The sequence below is a fragment of the Neolamprologus multifasciatus genome, chromosome 3 (genome assembly GCF_963576455.1).
Source record: "Neolamprologus multifasciatus chromosome 3, fNeoMul1.2, whole genome shotgun sequence".
Classification (NCBI taxonomy): Eukaryota; Metazoa; Chordata; class Actinopteri; order Cichliformes; family Cichlidae; genus Neolamprologus; species Neolamprologus multifasciatus.
The window spans coordinates 13,274,657-13,295,284 of record NC_140441.1 but is presented as its reverse complement, the minus strand read 5'-3'; the positions used below and the strand labels follow the sequence as shown (position 1 = coordinate 13,295,284).

The following is a 20,628-nucleotide window of genomic DNA, read 5'->3' as shown; positions in this document are numbered from 1 at the left end:
GATTCAATTGAGAATCCGGAGTGGATCACAAGGACGCCGAAGAGTACCTTTCGTGTTACTATGAGACACCTCGGGATGTGACAAATCATTGTTATGTTACGCATTGGGAATGACAATGATCTGGACAGCAACCATCGGGCAGTCACCGGTCGTAAGGGAAAAAAATGTGCATTCCCAGACTGGTTGGTGAGCGGTTGCTGGAGGTCACTGGGTAAAATCAGTCGTATTCATTCACTCATCTTCACTAAGCCAAGGATGTAATAGAGGTTACGTCTAAGTCAGCGTTCTCGCACATGTACAGCTAATGAGAAATAACCTCCCCTGTTTTTCTGTCTCCCTCTGCTCTGTGGCGTATGTGCAGCTCCTCTGTTCTGTCTGTGCTAGCAATAAGCAATTACTGTTATAGAGGGTGAACAACACTACATGAATCAAATGCAACATTGACTTGTAATACACAGACACACACACACACAGCCCCCTCAGTTCCCCCCACATGTTGCATGCTCCAGGTCTAACAGTTTTTCTTGCATAAACACTGTATCGCGGGGAGAAAAGCTCGCATCATTGAGACCAACAAAAACAGTAAAGTTCTACTTATAAATCCATTCAACTGTATTAATAATCAAATAATTTCAGATAAATAGAATTCAGAATATTTGGAAAAAAAAAAAACTCCTTTGGCAAAGAGGAAGTATTCCCAGCACCCATGCTTGGAGCACTGCATGTACTGTATGTACTTAAAGTTCAATCTCCTCCAGTGTGTCAAGACGGTGATCCTTCAACTTGATTTTCATTTCCAGTTAGTGCGCCAGCCTGTGAGAGAACATTTTTCGTGTGGCCAAAAAACTGTATTCACCGTGCTCTGAAATGGCACGCTGCCATGCACCGCAGTTCATATCATCAACTCCAAATTGCACTGCACTAGACTACTGCACTGACAGGTTCACCTGGCGGACGAATGGACACTTAATGTTTAAGCAGAACGACTCACCTGGCTCGCTCGCTCTTCAACTGAATTGGCTGAAGCTCTGAACATCAGAGACGATCCTCCGCATGAGATCTGAGTCAGTTTGAAAGAGAAGTTGATGTTTGCTCTCCGTGCAACTTTGAGATCAGTGATGAAATCGTGCATCGCTTGGTGTAAGTGGCCAGAATGGGATCTAAAAATAGCAGCCGCACTGGAAGGTGTGTGGACATGCCTGAAAAGATGACCTTGAATGTGAAAAGGGCCAAATTTTAACTGGGTGAGATTTTCAGATTTGAACTTTTTGGTCACGTTTCACATTTTGCCACATAGATAGACGTGAATTTAGAAATTAAATTTAATACCAATGTCCTTATCAATACTGATTATAGGCTGGACTGCAAATGGTGTAAAACAGAGGCCTAGAGGCATTAACATCAGCATCAAAGCAAGTGTTACATTACCCCTGAGTCTAAACAAATACAGTGTAGCAACAGATTAGAACAAAGAATTCCTTATATGATACAAATATGCAAAATTTCACTGCTGCCACTGTTTAATAATGAGTAATGCCAGCACTAATAAAAGGAACTGATAAGCTTAGTGATGTGATGGATTGGTTATTTTGAAACCAGTTCTCAATTCGCATCCTCATTACTTGAAAAAAGGCCACAAAAGTAACTGTTGAAAGCTACTATACTACACTATAATATAATAGACTATGTTACTTAACTAGCATACTGCATAGAGCATAGGTGTCAAACTCTGGCCCGGGGGCCAAATTTGGCCCGCAGCCTAATTACATTTGGCCCGCAAAGCCATACCAAATTACTATTAGAGCTGGCCTACTGGTATTATACAGCTAATATATATATTGTTTAGTATTAAGCTTTGCTTGTTCCATATTCAGTTTTTCAGCAAAACTAATTTGAGTCCATAAGAAAAGATTCATTCTTATATCTGGAGGAAGATTTTTTTTCAATAAATATTAATGTTAGCCCGCGACTTTGTTCCAGTTGTGAAATGTGGCCCACTGTGTATTTGAGTTTGACACCCCTGGCATAGAGTACGCATAGAGCCAATGTTTTACATAATAGCCAATAGAGTTTGTATCACTACACCCTGTGAGCACTTTTCCTTGGTATTTACCAAAAGTTGCAAATTCACAAAGAAGTCAGTTTGACTAAATACACGACTGCTCCAAGCCTTTATTTCTTTTACTGTTTGTAGCACCGCTTGGAAGTCACACAGACTAAATGCCTCCGCTACTGCAAAAGGCTGTGACATAAAAATGGAGAGAAGCTTTGAGCGGAGGTGTAAAGGCGCGCAGGGCGAGCGCAGCGCAGACACTCAAAGACCGAGGTTCCCCCAGGACCTCACGTTTAAGTCCGCTTATACTTTAGAGAGATACAGAGTGTTGCTATGTATAGGTGTGATGATTTTTATTTGTAAACTCCACGTGAGCGCATGCGTATGTCATCAAGGCCCGGCAGCAGAGGTTAAAAAAGAGACACAGAAGTAAAGGCTCTGTATGGACGTGTGCGAGAGTAAGTCGCTGCAGCAGAAACTAGATCCATGAGCAAAGGAAAAAGTGCGCATGGAAGCGCGGAAGTTTAAATGTTCACGCTCAGCATTCATATTAACTTATTTATGCATGATATGTGTGTGTGTGCATGTGTGTGCGTGCATGTCTTGAGGATGAGATGGGGAGAGGGGAGGTGGGGGTTAGCATGCGAGCTCCCTCGGGCTTTTTGCTATCCTCTCTGTGTGTGACATTAGCAAGGGATGGAAGTCTGAGCACTGTGCTGCCAGTACCTCTCAACATCACACACACACACACACGCACAGAGGCAAAAACAAACAAACAGAGGCTGGCAGATACTGGATATGAACATCTGCAATATGACTTGCGCTTGGGGAGAGAAGAGTGTGTGTGTGTGTCTGTGTGTGTGTGTTTGGGAGTGTGAACAAACCACATCCGTGACTTCCCATCCATAGAAAAGCGAAGGAAGATTATGCTGATTGTGAGTTGCATAACACTGTACTGTGTAAACGGCATTATGATACTGCATACATTACACTACACGGATTATCTGAAGCCACATTTTGGTATTCCTGTACGCCTCACAAGAAACGCATTGCAAGGAGTGCAGGCTTTGTCTGCTATATAACACAAAACAGATTAAGATCTGCTTTGTTTTACACAGCGGAGAAATATAGGGGTGTCTTTTCTCGAGAAAATGGAGAATTCCTGGAATTACCAGGACTTCAGGATATCAGGTCTATTTGTTTTATAAACTGCTCTGACAGTGTTGATGTGAAGCCACACAGAAAAGGTTAAAAGGACAGACAAAGACAGAACAGAAGGCGTGGGGAGGGGGGCAATTTGATATCGCTGCGTTGGTGTTAATGTTGCACCAGCACCATGATTGCAACTGACCAGTTTATTTGATGTAACGTGATAGCTTGGTGAAAAACAGGAGAAAGGAGAAGTTCGCCTTCAGAATGTTCTGAAAAGCTAACATGTGACCACTGCTATTGTTGTGAAAATGCATAAAATGCGATCTATTTTAACCCAAAGTATAATCTTATCCCACAGCTAGCAGACTAGTTCTGTTGTCGAAATCTCGTCGAACCATGAGTGAAAACTGAAAAATTCCAAAAAAGCAGAAGAAGAAAAAATTTGCATCATTTGCATCTGTTTTATTGACCACTTATCCAATTCAGGGTGCTTGGGGGGCTAGAGCTGCTACAGTCTGGGAACCTTGGGAATCACAGTCATTCAGACCTGTGGCTAATTTGAATCCGAAACTCAACCAAACACACATAGGAAGAACGTGCAAAGTCACAATAGAAAGGCCCCCTGAGTCAACCTAGTATGAAAAAAACGAATCAACATTGCCTTTCCGTTTTGTGGCATGGTGGTGCAGTGGTTCGCACTGGCACCTCGAGGCAAGAAGGTTCTGGATTCAAATTCAGGTTGGGGCCTTTCCGTGTGGACTGTGCATGTTCCCCCTGTCCCTGTGTGTCCAAAAACATGCCTTCGGTTCGGTTAAGTGATGATTCTAAGTTGACCATAGGTGTGTGTGTGTGCAGAGTGTACCCTGTTTCATGCCCTATGCCTCCCCCCGCAATTGGATAAGCAGAAAAAAATGGATGAATGACCTTTTGGTTTCACATACGACACAAACCCAATCTCCTGGAGAAAATTCTCTTTTGGGGCCATCTAAGACAGTAATTTCACATACAAGAATGACAAAGCAGATAAGAAAGACATTAAGACAGGACACACAGAGAAAATTAAAGTGGAAAAGCAACATAAGGGTAGACAGGAAATGCAAGAAAAAACACAGAGGGCAGGAAACCAACAGAAAGTAAACCTGTGTTGAAAAAAGGGAGGTTTATCAGTGGTAAACATATAGATGTTCACACACTTCATTCCTCTTTTAAAAGAGCGTACATTTCTTTCTTTAACCATCCAGTGCAAACCTTTCCATTCAGAAAAACTGTAACCTTTTCCAATAACCTGCAGCCACCATTTCCAAACACCAAGCTGGGTACATTTGGCTCTCTAAAGCTCTCAAATGGCTAAAATGGAGAGGCTACATAGTCCCACCGACTGCCAGGTTTGGCAGGGTTGTAGGTCAGACTTTTTAGATCAGGTTCACCATCATCAGTGTCGCTGACTCTTTGTTATAAAGCGGGTGTTTAATTTCTGATCAGATTTAGATAGTGGAAGTAAATACTGCTTTTTTTCAAGTGTCACCCAGGGCTGGTGAGTGAAATTTACTGTAGTTCAAAAATTCTTCAAAGCATTCTTTAAAAGCAGAGCCCAAGGTTGTTCATTTGCACTTGTGGAGCTGCCAGCGACTGAAGTTGATTGAGTTTGTTTTTCCATACACAAATTCCACAAACTGGCCTAGGGCTTAAGCGATTTAAAAGGTCATTATATTCTTCATCTGTGCCCATTTTCACAGTTGGCTGGATAAGTCTGCAATTGTCCATTTCACATCTTTCCTCCCATTCATGATATTAAAAGAACAGCTTGCACTGATTCTGGCCTCAGAGAGTAGCGAGGAAAGGACACAAGCAGGGTTGTGTCTGTCTTTCACCCTCTCCTCTGTCCCATCTTCTATCTTTCACAAATCGTAACTGCTTTAGTCACTTTTCTTCACTTAGCACAATTTTATTCTGCCAAGCACCAAGCCATCCCTAAAATGTAATTTAAAGCAACAACAGCACTGCAGACAACCATAAGCAAAATCTCCAGGACGGTCTGCCCAGTGAATCACCGCATGAGGATCAAGCACACGCAGATAAGACACAGACAGCCACAGACATAGAGAAAGACACATTCAAAGACACAGTCACTACCTCTCACACACTGTGGTGAGTCCAAGTGTGCATATCATATGCTGAGGTTACTCACAAAACAAATGGCTCTCCTCCACCTCGGTGTTTTCTATTCTTAGCAGCAGCAGGGGGAGCCTCTCTGCATATCAATGCTCGGCTCATCATTAAACATAATCTGGTGGGATGGTGATTGTAATCAGAGCAATATCGAATGTGTCTGCAAAAGAGTTTTTTGGTTTTTCTGCAACAACTTTTGCTACATACGTGCACATTTTTAGATTTTGTGGAAAAGCCTGTCATTGTTTGCCAGATGATGATGATGGTTATTTTATTAGAAACAGACCCAAGGACTTAAGGACGTAGAGATGACTGAGAGCAGCAGAACTCATGTGGGATTTTAACTAATCCACCAAGATCAATGAGACAAGGAGTCCTGGCAAGTGCACCTCCCTCCATGGTTAATTTGGCACAGGAATATTCTACCAGCAGCTTCAGTTACCGAGTTGAATGAAGAAGTATCTGCCAAACTGATGAGCAATGAAACACACTCGAGTTACATTTACCATCATCCTGTTGTGGTGGGGCGTGGTCTGCGGATGCCGTGCAGGTGCGTCCGCACGGCACCGTAGACCACGCCCCACCACACCTGTTATTCCTACTTATGACCACAGAGGCCAAGCTGAACAATCCAGCCACACTCGGAGGGATTAATTTGTTGGGGTGCCTTCGGTCTTCCTCCCTTACATCAGTTGGGCTTCAGTCACCTCCAGAGCAAAACTTGCGCTTTAAACGTGTCGGTTTGGAGCAGTAAGGCACAACTTTTACTTTGAAGGCGAACATTCTCTGTTTGCATCACACCTTTCTCAAGTTACATTACCCTTAACCTCTTAAGCCCCAAGCCTACCTGATCTCCTGCTTTTTGCCCCCGTATCAGGGGGCGTTGGGGCTTAAGAGGTTAAGGAGTAGTTAGGGAGTTTGCAAACAAGTGGGTATCATCCATGCTAACTACAGGTGAGTGCTGCAGTCTGCTAGTGACCAAAGGAATCACAAAGACATGTGACCAATTTCACCTAGTAACAGAGCAACCATTCACTAACTTCATTATACATTTTCCCTAGTGAACAGAGGTAATGATGGGAATCACTAGGCCATTTCCTTGGAATTGTTAGTCTGCCTGTCTATCAATCCCGCTTATCAGTTCTTCCTTTTGCGACCCAATCAGCTGATTTCAATTCGTGTGTCGTCAGAGGAAAATGTTGCCGGAATGGATACTGCTTTTATTTGTATTGCACGAAAAGACAGTGCGTGATGATAATGTGGAAACTACATCCAGGACAGACAACATGCTAACGCTAAACTAGCCAGACAACATGCTAACGCTAAACTAGCCAGGCAGCATTCTAACACTAAGCTAGCCAGGCAGCATGCTAACACTAAGCTAGCCAAGAACCCAGAGTGAAAGTGAATGAATGCCAACCCCAGCGCAGCAGCCATAGCTTGAATTTCATCAGATAACAAACAGATGAACAGTCGTGCTTTCAGTCTCTGTTGCCATTCACTCATCTTTCTAAAGTATAATCAATGTGGTGGCTATATTTGCTTTAAAATCTCTTTGTGCTGGTTTTCAATTTCGCTTTGTGCTTTCGGCTTCGTGTAATACTAATAGAAAGATCATATGTATATCTGTAACGTCCCAGTCATTAAGATAGGGATTTGTGTTGGTGTGAGGGGCTGTAGCCTGTAGGTTTATATAGTTAAATGGTAATTAAGAGACAGCATGTTTCAGATCATTTCACAGAGGAACATGAAAGTAATGTAACAAGCAGTATAACAAATTAAGAAACGTTAAGCAGTAATGTACTGTATTATTTCTGTTCTGTGTAATACATTTATTTTTTTGAGTAACGAGACAAGTCAGCTGTGTGGAACTATTTCAAAGTGAACGAAGACGCGAAAACAAAGGCGGACTGCAAATTGTGCTCAGCGAAATTGTCCAGAGGAGGCTCAAAAGGTAGCGCATTTAACACAAGTAATTTAATCAAGCACCAAAAACACGACAACGAGTACAAAGAGTTTACCCACGCTTATTTACCCACGCTTATTAGCACAGAGGAGCGTAGCTGATGCTAAAGCAGTGGGACGGAAAATAGTTGGGCATTTTAAACATTCCGCCTTAGCCTACTCCCGCCTCGAGGACATTCAGGGACAGCTCAACCAGCCAATAAAGAGACTGCAGCAGGACGTACAGACGCGCTGGAACAGCACGTATTACATGCTCCAGTCCCTCATTGAGCAAAAGCGAGTGCTGGGCGTGTCCGAGCACGGACTCCCTGACTATCTCACCGCTCACCAATGGGCTCTTATGGAGACGACTGTTGCCATCCTCGCCCCCTTTGAGGAACCAACTAAAAAAGTGAGCAGCTACGACGCACTAGTCTCTGATGTCATCCCAGCTGTGACTGTGCTAGTGAGACTTCTAAACAGAGAAACAGACGAGGACCACGGCGTCAAGGCAATGAAAGCAACCTTACTGGCAGCTGTCAAGAAGCGCTTCAGTGACGTCGAGACCAACCCACTGTACTTCATCTCCACCATACTCGACCCAAGGTAAAGTCTGTGTGCTATAGGTATTCAATGAGTATAGCTACAGTACTAAATGTAAGATTATTTTACATCTGAAATATTATATATTTGTAACTAAAATACACAAATACAAATGTATGCAATATATATAATATGAAATACATTTCCCTTATTACTACCAGAAAGTCAAATGGCTGGCATTTGTCAATGCGTAAGTACTCGGTATCGGTATCGGTATCGGCGAGTACTGAAATGCAAGTACTCGTACTCGTACTTGTTTTCCAAAATAGTGGTATCGGTGCATCCCTAATATCGATAATGGAATATGAATTGCTAAATTCTTATCAATTCCCATCTCCAAACGGAGGTTGCCAGGGGGTCACTCACTAGTCTCTAAGCCTGTATAACTGAGGGCTTGTTTACCTGGATATGTCTATTTAGTAAGCGACCCTGAATTTGGATAAGCTGTAAGAGCATGGATGGATGTGTATTTAGTAACGACCTCTTGAAATGGCTGTGTTGAAGAATTGAATCCTAGTAAATCACTGAATACCGGGGAAAGCAAAACAAGTTATTTCCATGCTTTCAAAAAACAATTCATGCAGAGTTATCCATTTCCTTGTGGCTTGCACAAGGAGACGTCGAGTTGAGCGTGCTGCCTGCAGCTCACAGTGGCTGCTTCTTCTAGTTTCATTACTACCTTTAGTATTTCAAGCTAATTTGCCAGACAATGCCAAAAAGTCTGTTTTTTTACTGACACTGAATTTTTTGCGTGACAGTTCCAAAATAAAAGCCAACTAATGGCTCACCAGCTTAAATGCTTTTAATATGATGCTGCAACAGCAGCAAGTGTTTGGTTTGTGTTATCCTGTAATATAATTTGTAGAAAAAAATCAAATAATGGTCAGTTGGTAACATTGCAGCTATATAAATATCAGAGTGCTTTCATCAATTGGCCATAGGTTGAGTCACCACTGTGTTACCTCATTTTTAAAACTGCCTCTTTAAACCCATACACCCTTGCTCCACCCTTTTATTTAACAGCAGTACATAGAGAGTATTGCATAACAGATTGTTTTACAGTTGGTTAATGAGCACTTTTTTGCCACTTACTTGTGGAGATAAGCAAAAAGGAGCAAGACATAACTAAACTAACTCAAAAATGCAGAAAACAATTATGTCTTATAAAGATATTAGATTTTAAAGCAACACTCCTTTTTCTAGTCTGGCATACCTACTTTTGTCTAAACTGATGTTTTATGACTGTCATAGTTCCAATAATCATTCCTCGTGGCTTTTTAGTATGAGTTTCCATATCAATTTGGATAAATACAAAGAGTTCCAGCACTGAATATACCAATAGGTGATTTTACTAATTGCTGATTAATGCTGAGCAGAACTATAACATCCTGACATCTGGATATTTGGGATCCTGACATGCGTTTGCCAGTCAAGTGAAAATGTGGACCAGGCAAACTGCTGCATGCACTCAATGCTTCAGGCTACTAGTTCATCATTTGTAGTTTCCCTCTGAAGGATTAATTGAAGTATACAGGAGTAAGGGCTAAATCAGTTTGCCATGCAAGTGAGATCACTGTTGAGACACCTCAAACTGCTGTCCAGCTTGGAAATCGCACCATTTGGCCATAAACTGAGACTTTGAGAGCAATTTGAAAGTGAGTGGAATGAGTGATGTGAGGGCCCAGGCAACCTAGTTGAACCTGTGAGGGATATCAGGATGTTATTTAATCTGCAACCGTCCTTTTTATAGGATTTTTAAACTCAGAGCCGTTTAAATCAGACTATATCTGGAACCTGTATTGTAATTAGTTGACTGTGTCAATGATTACTGATATTTAAAACAGGATTCAGCCTTCTTTGACACTTTGCAATGATGCAACGCTTTATTTTTAAGTTCATCTGTGCTTTAGTCACGATATATTGAACGCGTTTTCACTCTCTCTCATTGCGTCATGATTTAGATCGTGCTGTAATGTCAAATTTCACAGCTCAAATTGCCAAATGCCCATACTGACTGTTAAGCTGTGGGTTTGATGTCATAAAGTTCACTCCTTGGTCTTAACTCACAGTGCGCTTTCCTCCGGTCGAGCAAACACTGAGGTGCCATTATGTGATGTGGCACTGGGCGCCACCCATGGGTACTGGCCACTTTCCATGAATGTCAAACACTGTGTCAAATAAAAGGATAGGCCAATGGCTTCGTGTCGCAGCGAGAGAAGAGATGAACCACTCGATATATCACTGTCCTCTCATTCTGTTGTGTTAGTGTACTTAATTAATCAACCTGTAGCCAGGAGGCCGTGCTTTAAACCTCGAGGGGCGACTCACTGTTCAGTTGCAGATAGATTAAAATGCCTCATGAAATTATCTAGATTCAAACAGCAGCCAAAACAATTGATGGAGATGGAGTGAACTTTGAAGATTTTAGATAAAGCCGCTGTCCATACACAAGATAAACAAAATTAAAACAATGAGGGCGAATAGCTTAGAAAGCCTGGGGATGAGAGCTGAAAGTTTAATGATCCCTCTTGGGAAGAGGTGGCATTTTACAATATAATTAATCCAATACATATAGTTTCAAATATTTCAATTTTAAATGAATATTAAAATATAAAAATAAATAAATAAATATATAAATAAATATATAGTATGCAAAGATTCCATACTAAAATCAACAATAACTTAATAAGTGAATAGAAGATTACAGTTAAATAAATTCTAATACATTTAAATGTGATATTGTACTATAGTTTTTTGTTGTTTCATGTTATATTTTATGATCCGCCCACATTTTAGTTAATCACATATTTTAGATTGCATACCCTTTAAGCTAACCAACCACCATGAAATTACCTTTTAGCTACAGCATCTACAGTGGCAACACAATTTCAAATCAACCAGTTAGAGAGTAGCGCGGTGGTAACTTATCAATCCTTTTGTTTACCTTAATTGTATTTTTGCATTATATTACACACCAGGAGTTGTTGTATTAGGCAGTGCTAAAAAATAAACCACATTGTTGATGTTGTAACTAAAATAATTCACTTCATCAATGCAAGGGCACTGAATCACAAACAGACTCCAGATGGTGACATAGGCTGCCACAGGGCTGTCAGGTGGCTCCGTCTGGGCAATGCTAAAGTGTACGGGACCTGAGATCAGAAATTTGAGTGTTTTTGTGAGAAGAGAGTCAAAACATTACAGATCTCTCAGATGCAGAGGAAGATGGGTCCTGCATTTGCTTTTGATGTCACTGCACTAATGAATCAACTAAATACAAACTGCAAGGCCTACTTGCACACCCTGGTAAAGGCTTTCATGACAAATTTGCAGTTTCTTCCATGCAAGACAGTTGGAGAGCAGCATTAATAGTTAAATTGAAAGAAGCCATACTATCAGTACAACATGCTACTAGCATAGCCCTTCAAGTCAGAATCTCTCTCAAAGAGGAGAACTTCCCACACATAAGGTGATATGCTCAGGTCACGGGATTAAATTTTGTTGTGACCTCCTGAGGCTGGGTTTGTGTTTCTCATGGAATTTGTTAACCACTACACTACGAAGCTGCTTTTTTAGCAATACATTTCATTTTCTTTTTCTTTTAGCTTATCCAGTTTCACGACTTCATGCCATCTGCTCATCCACAATTCACAAGAATCGCTACTCCTCCTAGAGCATTGGTCATAAACCTACAAATTCACCCAAATGTTACTCAAGGTCAATGTAAAGATCACATTTGTCATTTTACACATGATAAGCTATGAACTGTGAGAGATCATGAGTAGGGATGGGTACCGGTATGCGGTGCCATGATGGCACCGGTTCTGACATAAACGGTAGTAACCAGACCGAAAAGCAGCGCACATTTCGGTGCTTTTTTTTTCCTGAGCTGTGACACACTTTAGATTCTAGCCAATCGTTTTACGTTTCCGAGGATAGTAGGCGGGTCCATGTACGTACATTCTTTTAGAGCAGAGCTACAGATTAAAAATACTCAAGGCGAAGCGGTCAAAAGTCTGGCTGTACTTCACAGCAAAATATGCAAACTCAGCAGCCTGCAACAAGTGCTTTAAGGTGACTGTTACTGTGATACTGTCAAAGGAGGTAACACCTCAAATCCGATGAAACACCTGACGACGCATAGTGCTTTTTTTTTAAAGCCGAGAAATGCGCTGTATTTGATAGCTTGCTGCGAGACCTCACACCGAGTGCGGGTGTGGCGCCTGTTATCGGACCCGGAGTTTGCAACATCCCCCAAAAACCCGAAGAGGAGAGTCCTGGCCCCTAGCCCTGCCAGTGTAGCAGAAATGATGACTGATGATGGCAGCAGCAGCCGTTCTTCTCTGCGTGAGTAGCTTAATGTTGTTCGTGTGTAATTTACGTTGAGTAGGCTAACCATGTTATTACATTAATGCATGTAAGGTGAACTAGCAAACACCGTCGTAGTTACATGAGGCTGTCTTCTTCTTTGATGGCAGATACTCCCTTCACCCTGGCCAAAAAGGCTAAAATGACCAAAGAAAAAGTGGAAAACAGTTAAACATGAGAGGTTTTTGGACAAAGTTTGTGTTTTTTCCATTGATTAAGCGCTGCTTCCAGCCAAGAGTGATACCATATATGCCCCATAGCTGCAGAAAAGGCTAACATTGTTATCTTTTTACAAAAAAACAGCTGAACATGAGAGGTTTTTAGACCAATTTTGTGTTCTCCATTCTTTAAGCACCGGCACCGTTTCAAAAGTACCGTTTTGGCACTGGTATCGGATAAAACCTAAACGATACCCATCCCTAGTCATGAGTTAGTTAGCTATTATCTCAGTGTTATTTTAGTTCCCATTGATGAGCACAATAACTCACAGGACTGTTAATGTTTAAGTTCAAATCACTATTTAATAATAATGTGCGCAATCATTTTAATTAGATTCATGCAACTATGCCGTGTATTCTATGTGATACAATCTGTTTTAGATCCCGTGTTAATATTACGTCCGAACACTGTTTGCTTTTAATAATCACACCAGGGCAGCTAAACTAGAATACTGGTACAGCTATCATAAAATGGAACGCAACTACTTTGGCATTATATATTAACCCTGTGGGGTTTAAGTTATAATCATTATGCTTTGGAGGCAAGCATAAAGTACCTTTTTGGAAAAATTTTAAAAAGACATGAAAGCATAGGGTTGGGGTCATCACTGAAGATGACACGAGAGAGTTGAGTGCATATCGCTTATCCATTATGTTTTATATATATATATATATATATATATATATATATATATGGGTTTTTTTTTTCACACCCACATTAAACACATTATTTTCTAACTTGTCATCTTAATTATTTATTTTTAACTTTTTTCCACCTAAGATAATTATGTTAAAGTATGTTGCTTTTTGAGTTTGGCTTTAATGTCTTTACTTGCATCAGTTCATTGCTAATTATATCACACCAGTTGCTGTATTACAGTTTTACATATTCAAACTTACTGATCTATAAAGGCTTTGACCAGTATGGACCAGTATGGACCAGTATGGACAAATATAATAAATAATCAATCAGTGCCATCAGGAAATATTTTAGCCCTTGAAGATAACAAACAACTGATTTGTGATCGCAACATTAGGCCAAACAGAAATTTGGCTACATGTAGCCTACCACTCAAACAATAAATCAATTAAACAATTCATCAATTAAAAGAAGACAAAAATGTATCTTCTAGCTTAATAGAAGTTCCTGCTCCTTTATGCTCCTGCCAACATGAATAGGTCTTCTTTTTTATATTTCACAGTATTGTCAATATAATGTTCTTCTGGTACACAACTCAAAACAAGGTTTTGAAAGCTGGCACTACTAACCGTGTGTAACAAACACCCACACACAGGAGAAAAAGGGATTATGACCACAGGGTGTTTCCTGTCCCTCCCAGCTACTGGACAGATGCACTATGCTTAAAGTAACAGGTTCCCTATGCTCAGTAACCACTAACAACACAAGAAACCAGAGACCGGTGCCAGCGAAACACATAATCAGATTAACATGGACAAGAATAGAGGCCAAGATGTGGGTTACCACCTTCTGCTGTGGGGAAGTGAGTGTGTTGTTTAAGTCATTAATGGATTAGCTGAGGATACCGTCACAGGAAAAGACGGACACAGACAGGGAAAGTCCTGGATATTTCTGGCATGCAAACACCCTTAGCTAGTAGGCACCCTCCATTATGTGCATACACAATAAACACACAGACCTAGAAACAACATATAAATGTGAGAACTTGACCAAATCATTGTCAATATTGACATTTCTAGGATTAGGCGCTACACAAATAATGAATAAATGCATGTGTTTTTTCTTCCAAGCACCAGGTTTCTCTGAACTTGCAGTTATTCACAGTCACCGCTCACACAAGCAGCCAAAATCATACTGTTGCTGCTTTTGGAATAGTTGAGAGCCAAGATATAAAGCAAAAGAATGTATTATCATTTTTTAAGCTAAAAAAAACTGTTGCTAACCTCAAAATGTGGATAGTTTTCCTTCCAGGAACCATCAGACTTATTTTGACCCTTTATTAATTCAGAAAAACAGCTTTGTTTGTCTAAATTGCAGAAAATTGCTACCGTGTAGACGTGGCTGGATAGCAACACCTGTGTAAAAGCTGCTTAACACAAAGAGTTACTCTTGCTTATATGCTGGGGATGGATTAAGATATGCAGATTAATTTATAGCCTACATTTCCTTAGACAGCTTGGCTCCTTGAATTATTGAGAGGGCAACATATCTTTGGGTAAATTATTTATCATTGTTGAAAAAGTTCTCATCAGTAGCCTCATCATGTACCCCGCAGCCCAGCCATCATCATTGACTCTCCACCGTCATCGTGCTCCATAAACCATCAACGTCATCTCCATTATTTTGTTGCCAATTCTTCAACTGTTATAAAAACACCTCCACACCGATGTGTAACACCTATAAGCAGCAGCATCCATTTATGTTGGGACTGCCATCATTAAAAGAGTCACATATCAATCAGCTTTGGTATCATCACAACTCCTTCCATAAATACGTTCATCACATTCATCGTCACCACCACCAGAATCAACAAATCGTCACAATAATCAGCTCCTCTAAAGAAATGCAAGAACCTGAATGGTATTCATCCAACTTTTACATTTCGATTATCATCAGCCTTATTTCAAACTCACAGGATTTTCCTTTCATCCTATTGTGCTGCTATTTCACCCCTTTCAAATCCATTACTCTCGCGCCCTGACCCGGTGTACCTAGCCCTAACCATAACCTTACGTCCCCGCACTTTATTTTCTTGCGCAATCCCCAACCCGGCTCAGCAAAGGTTATATGTCTTAGTAAATTTTACTCCATCGTTCGCTCTCCAGCTGAGAGAACAGCCGGCGTGGATCAAGATCCTCTTATCATACGACACAGGCTACGCTGGTTCTCACAGGAGACTGCGCGCCGGACAGATGCTTAATTGGAACGGCACTTGAATGCGTCTCTCGCGCAGGGCAGGACTCCGCGGTGTCGCAACACACCTGAGAGACCTCCCTGGTCATGCGGGGCACTCCGGTGTCTTTCAGTTTCAACGTCTATCTCTTCCGCCTCATCAAAGCACTTTCTCGCTCCTTATTTACGCACGCGTGAACCAAATTCTGCACCACGCAGCGCCCGCTGCTAGGGTCTAGACAAACTGTCAAAGTGAATGCACCTCACATGCCGGCACACTTCTTAAACACGGTGACTGTCTCCTGTCACACACAGGGCTCGCGTAAGGGCAACAAAACAGTTTTAACAATGCACATAAATTCATTATAACAGTGGCGCGATATTTGTGTCCTCTCACCGGTTTGGTACTCTGGAAAAAGCCCAGGTCGCGATCCGTTCATTGATTCACTGGCTGGTGCCTCTGTCTGTTCATCCCTGCCCTCCGCTCGTTTCCTTATCCACCAGCTGAATACACGTCTCTCCTCCTCTCAAGCGGCGGCGGCGGTGACAAAGCACGCGCACTTCACCCGCTGGCTCGCTTGCGCGCTCTTGCGCCCTCCCCTGTATCTCCCTCGCTCTCTCTCTCTCTCTCTGTCTGTCTTTCTGAGTGTGTGTATGTGTGCGCGCGCGCTTCTGCCTCTCTCTCGCGGGAAAGGAGCATCTTCCTCCTTTCCCGAGAGAGAGAGATGGAAGAGAAAAAGAGAGAGACTGGGCTGAGGAAAGGATGAGCTGATGTGAGCAGGAGTGCAGGGATAAGACACAGAGCAAGACAGTGGCTGTGTGTGTGTGTGTGTGTGTGTGTGTGTGTGTGTGTGTGTGTGTGTGTGTGTGTGTGTGTGTGTGTGTGTGTAGAACGGGCACAGAATGAATGGAAACCAAAGCAGCGTGTAGCCCAAGCAGCACTGCACTGATAAACACAGACCAGTGAGAAAGACAGAGAAGGGGAGAGGATAGGAGAGGAGAGGAGAGGAGAGAAGAGAATGGTCAAGCTGAGAAGCAGCAGAGATAAGAAGAAGATAAAGATGAATTGAAAAAAGGGCAGCCTGCTCAAGTTCAAGGCTCCTACCAGTAGGTATTTACTGTACACAGTGAATCTATTGATTATTTCTTCTATATTAGTAGTTTAATAAAATGCACTTAAGGACCCCAACTTCAAATAAAGTAGATTTACATCAACCAACAGTAAACTCATCTCTAATCAGAGAAAATGTAACCATAACCATTCGCTTTTAAAATTGCCAAAAGGAGGCTCCATTTGTCTATAAATCAAAGCAATGCAACATGAGCTACTCTGTCCCCTAATGACCTTTTGTTGTAAGGGATATGAAAACTTGCATTACTAAAGAACAAGTGACAAATTAATTACGAATGTTTTGAAGTATCAGGAACCATGACCTGGATAACGCCCTTTCTAGAACTTAAAAAATCATTAGTTACTCCCTTTGGGTTGCCACATCAAGTAGTGAAACATCATGCTGAGCAGTTGTTTGTCATCACTGCAGGTTGTCTTCCCCATGGTGCTGCAGGAAAGATCTGTTTTTATGACTGTTGATGATATGATTGTAAAGTGGATTCCCTCTCCCATTCATCAGTTAGCTAACAAACACATAAAATATTCATATTTAAAAGAAGAAGATCAATAATAATCAATAATTACATACTAGCAACGTTGTCAAGACATTGTTGAAAGGCTCATTTTTTGCACTAAAGTCTTGGTTTTACTGGGAACAAATAAGCATCTTATTTGTGCTGGAATTTATTCAGAGGCCGGTTGAGTACTCTCTGCATTGCTGCACCTCTTTACAGAGGAAGAGGAATGGAAGGATAGCCTCCAAGAGATGAGATGAGGACGTGACAGGCCAAGAGATGAATGAGGGGTGAGAAGGGCAGGGAGGGATGCAGGAGCTGTGTGGGATGGGTGCTGTGAAGATGGGACAAGTGGCGAGGGTGAAGAAGAGGAGTGCAAGAGTCATTGTAAGTAATGAGAAAGCGGAGAGGAGTAGTTTAACATGATCCGTCTTTTCGACACAGTTGATCAGAGGTCTGTCTCAGCGTGAAGCATGGCCTTTACACCGCAAGCTAATTCACACCCGGAGGGAACATCACAAACACACACGAACAGCTCCGGCCCAGCTCTTTATACGCAGAGAGAACACAACTTCACACACACACACACAAATGTAACCGCATATTCATAGTTGGACATGAGGACACACACGCAGCATGCTACGTTTCTATCACATCTACTGCGGTAAGTCCACAAATTAATGGCACAGAGGGCTCTGTGAACAGTGCATGTAATATTAAAGGGCTCTTCTAATGAACACGGTGGTCTGTGTCTGAAAATAGGAAAACGTTCCCTGTCAGAATAATTACTAGAGCAAAAATAACACATTCCCTTTTATCACCTCTCTTTTTGTTTGTCATCTCGGTGCTTTCAAATGTTGCCCAAATCAAGTTTAAAACGAGCCAAATATAGGCCATAAATTCATGGTTTCAACTACAGACTTTCAGCTGAGCAAGATCTCTCCAACGTGATCTCGTAGGTCATTTGTGCGAGCGGAACGTGATCAGTCGAGCTAAAACACTTTAACACAGTGAAAGGCTGCACTTTTATACAAGTGCATGTTGTGCCTAGACTGCATCAAACAGAAAGTGAAAAGTAAACACTGATGAAAAGTGAAATTTAAAAGCGGTCTCAAAGGAGAGTTAAACTCTTATCCTGGTCAGTCAGCTGTGTCCTTGCCTCCTTTCCAAAGCCTCCTACCTTCTCATGTGGAGTTTTAGTTGGAAATACTCCTGTAAGTTGTAGCTATAGGAACAACTGACTGCTGTGATCATTCATCTTTTATTTAGAGATCTTGCTGAAAAGATCAGTTCATTGATTTGTGGTGCGGCCAAAGCAGGAAATCAGGTGGTGTTTCTACAGAGCAGCAAACCCCACAACGGGAGGGGACTGGGGTGGACAGATAGGTCAACAAAACATTGGCATTCACAGGGGTGTTGTACTGTTAGTTTCCTATTTGAGAAAGAAAATCTGTGTTTATTTTATCAAAGGATAACTACAACATTTTCTTAACCATGTGCTTATTTTATATAACAGTGAAAAAACAGTTCTTAGAAAGTCTTTTTATAGAGCAGAGGGACTGGCACAATGTTTACTTTCTTGAATGCGAGAGAGATAAAAATAACAAAATTCTTAAAAAGCATATCATTTAAAAAGGATGAAAATGTGCCTTTAAGTGGAACAGTGTTTTTTAAGGCTTAGAAAGTCAACTAAGGTCAGTATGAGAAGAAAAGGGGAACTACTAAAAGTATTGAAACATTTTATTATAAAAGTCATTTCATAAAGGAACGTAATATTCAGATTCATATAATGCTTTTCATTTTTTCCCAGCTGTTGTTCTGCTTGCTCTCTCAGCACAGCATCAAAATATTACAGACCCGGCACCAATTAAACTTCGCCCATCTCCTCGTGGTGTGCTTTTGCCTGCTTCTGCTAGTATATTGCCAAACAAACCACAATGATATCTTCTAAGAAACCTGCATTTCCACTCAGTTTCTATGGCAATGAGAGAATAAGCAGAACCTCCTTATCTCACTACTATAAAACAGCTGAAAATGATGACGGTACCACAGGGCAGAGGGGGTCTTTGAAAGCAGCAATGTGAACAGCCTCAGCCTGGAGGATAATCATTTCTTTCCATTAAATATTATGTTGTTCTTTTAGCGTGAGAATCCTGAAACTGTAGCATGCTGGTTAAACGTCTGTTAGCTATACACAGAACTGAGTCTTTCTTATGTTGTCAACAAGTTCTAGATTAGTCAAAGACACATTAATGTATTTGTATGTGGATTAGTCTAGTCTGTTTTTCCTTCTATAAGAATGGTTTCTTTTCACCCTTCACCCATCCAAGTAGATGGATCAAGATGCATCTTTCAGGTCCTGTGTCAGGTCTTTGCTGAAGTTTACTTTTTATTTCATAAGGACATGACTTTCAGATACTGTCCGTCTGCTGCTGATAGTTTTAGACCCGTCACCTTTTTTTTTTGCCCTCCACTTGTCCAGTTTCCCCGAATTTTTTGCACACACTGCACATCATGCCAAATATGCTATTTGCAGCTAATTTGGGATTTGCCTTGTTGGTGTGAAAATACTTCTGAAAATGGTCAAACTAAAAACGAGTGAAAAAGGAGCCAATGCCGAAATTGAAAAAGTCTTTCAGAACTACTCAAGACTATCCAACCTCTTCCACTTATCCTTATCAGGATCCCGGGGGAGGCGGGGCTGGCTAAAGCTACTGTAGGGCGAAAGGCGGGATTCACCCTAGACAGATCTCCTATCTGACACAGAGTGATAGGCAACAACTATGGGCACCAACCTAACCTTAACTCAGTCCCACAAACTGTACATGTTTGGACTGTGGGAGGAAGCCAATGTACCCAGGAAGAATCCACGCAAACACGGGGAGGACATGGAAATTCCACACGGAAGAAGACGACTGTTTTTTAAAAAATCCAAGAAAGTCTAGCTCCAACATAGAAAGAACTCAGGTGTGACTCAAAACCTTTGCACAGTACTGTATATAATATTACTATAGGATAATGTTGCTCTTGACCTCTGCATTAGGTTATTTTTCTAGGCAAATGTTCTTTTTACCCCTAATTTAGGCAAATAAGTTATGTTAATAATCTTTCTCAACCATTTGCTTACATGTCCCTTAGAAATATTAACTCAGCAATACCATGGTTTAATTTGCTGAGGACACGCTAATCTGTATTTGATGCCTATTAGTCAGTGTCCAGCAGTGTTCCAGTCATCTACACACATATATTAATATATATATTTAAATATATATATACATTGAGGTATCAAAAGTAGAAAAGTAGAAAATTAAGATTTGCTTTGTTACCACAGCCACAGACTGTGGCACTTGCACTGATAGCGGTTAACAACCAAAGCTTTGGACTCCCTGAATGAACACTGCATGCTGTAGTCTGTCGTGTGTTTAACAGACTTTGGCAGACAATCAGCTGGCACGGCTCTAAAGGCAATAAAAAAAAACCGAAGCTAGTTCTTCTTCACACTGATTTGCTATTCCCTATTCCCATCCCCTTTGCAGCTGATATAAACTGCTCTACACTGGCTGCATACCAATACAGTGCAACTGCTACAATACTGTATTAAGATATTTAACAAGTGTTTCTTA

At 41.3% G+C, this 20,628-nt stretch overlaps 1 protein-coding gene across 4 annotated transcripts in view; it reads right to left on the bottom strand.

Moving 5' to 3' along the window:
* slc8a4b (solute carrier family 8 member 4b) overlaps window positions 1-16,164 on the bottom strand; it is a 136,370-nt gene extending 120,206 nt beyond the window's left edge. The window contains exon 1 of one of the 4 annotated variants that reach the window (XM_085137862.1): window positions 15,777-16,164. The gene's annotated coding sequence lies outside the window, so the exon portion shown is untranslated. The remainder of the gene's footprint in view (window positions 1-15,776) is intronic. The other 3 variants (XM_085137889.1, XM_085137878.1, XM_085137900.1) reach the window with 3 other exon arrangements.
* Window positions 16,165-20,628: the final 4,464 nt, after the last annotated feature.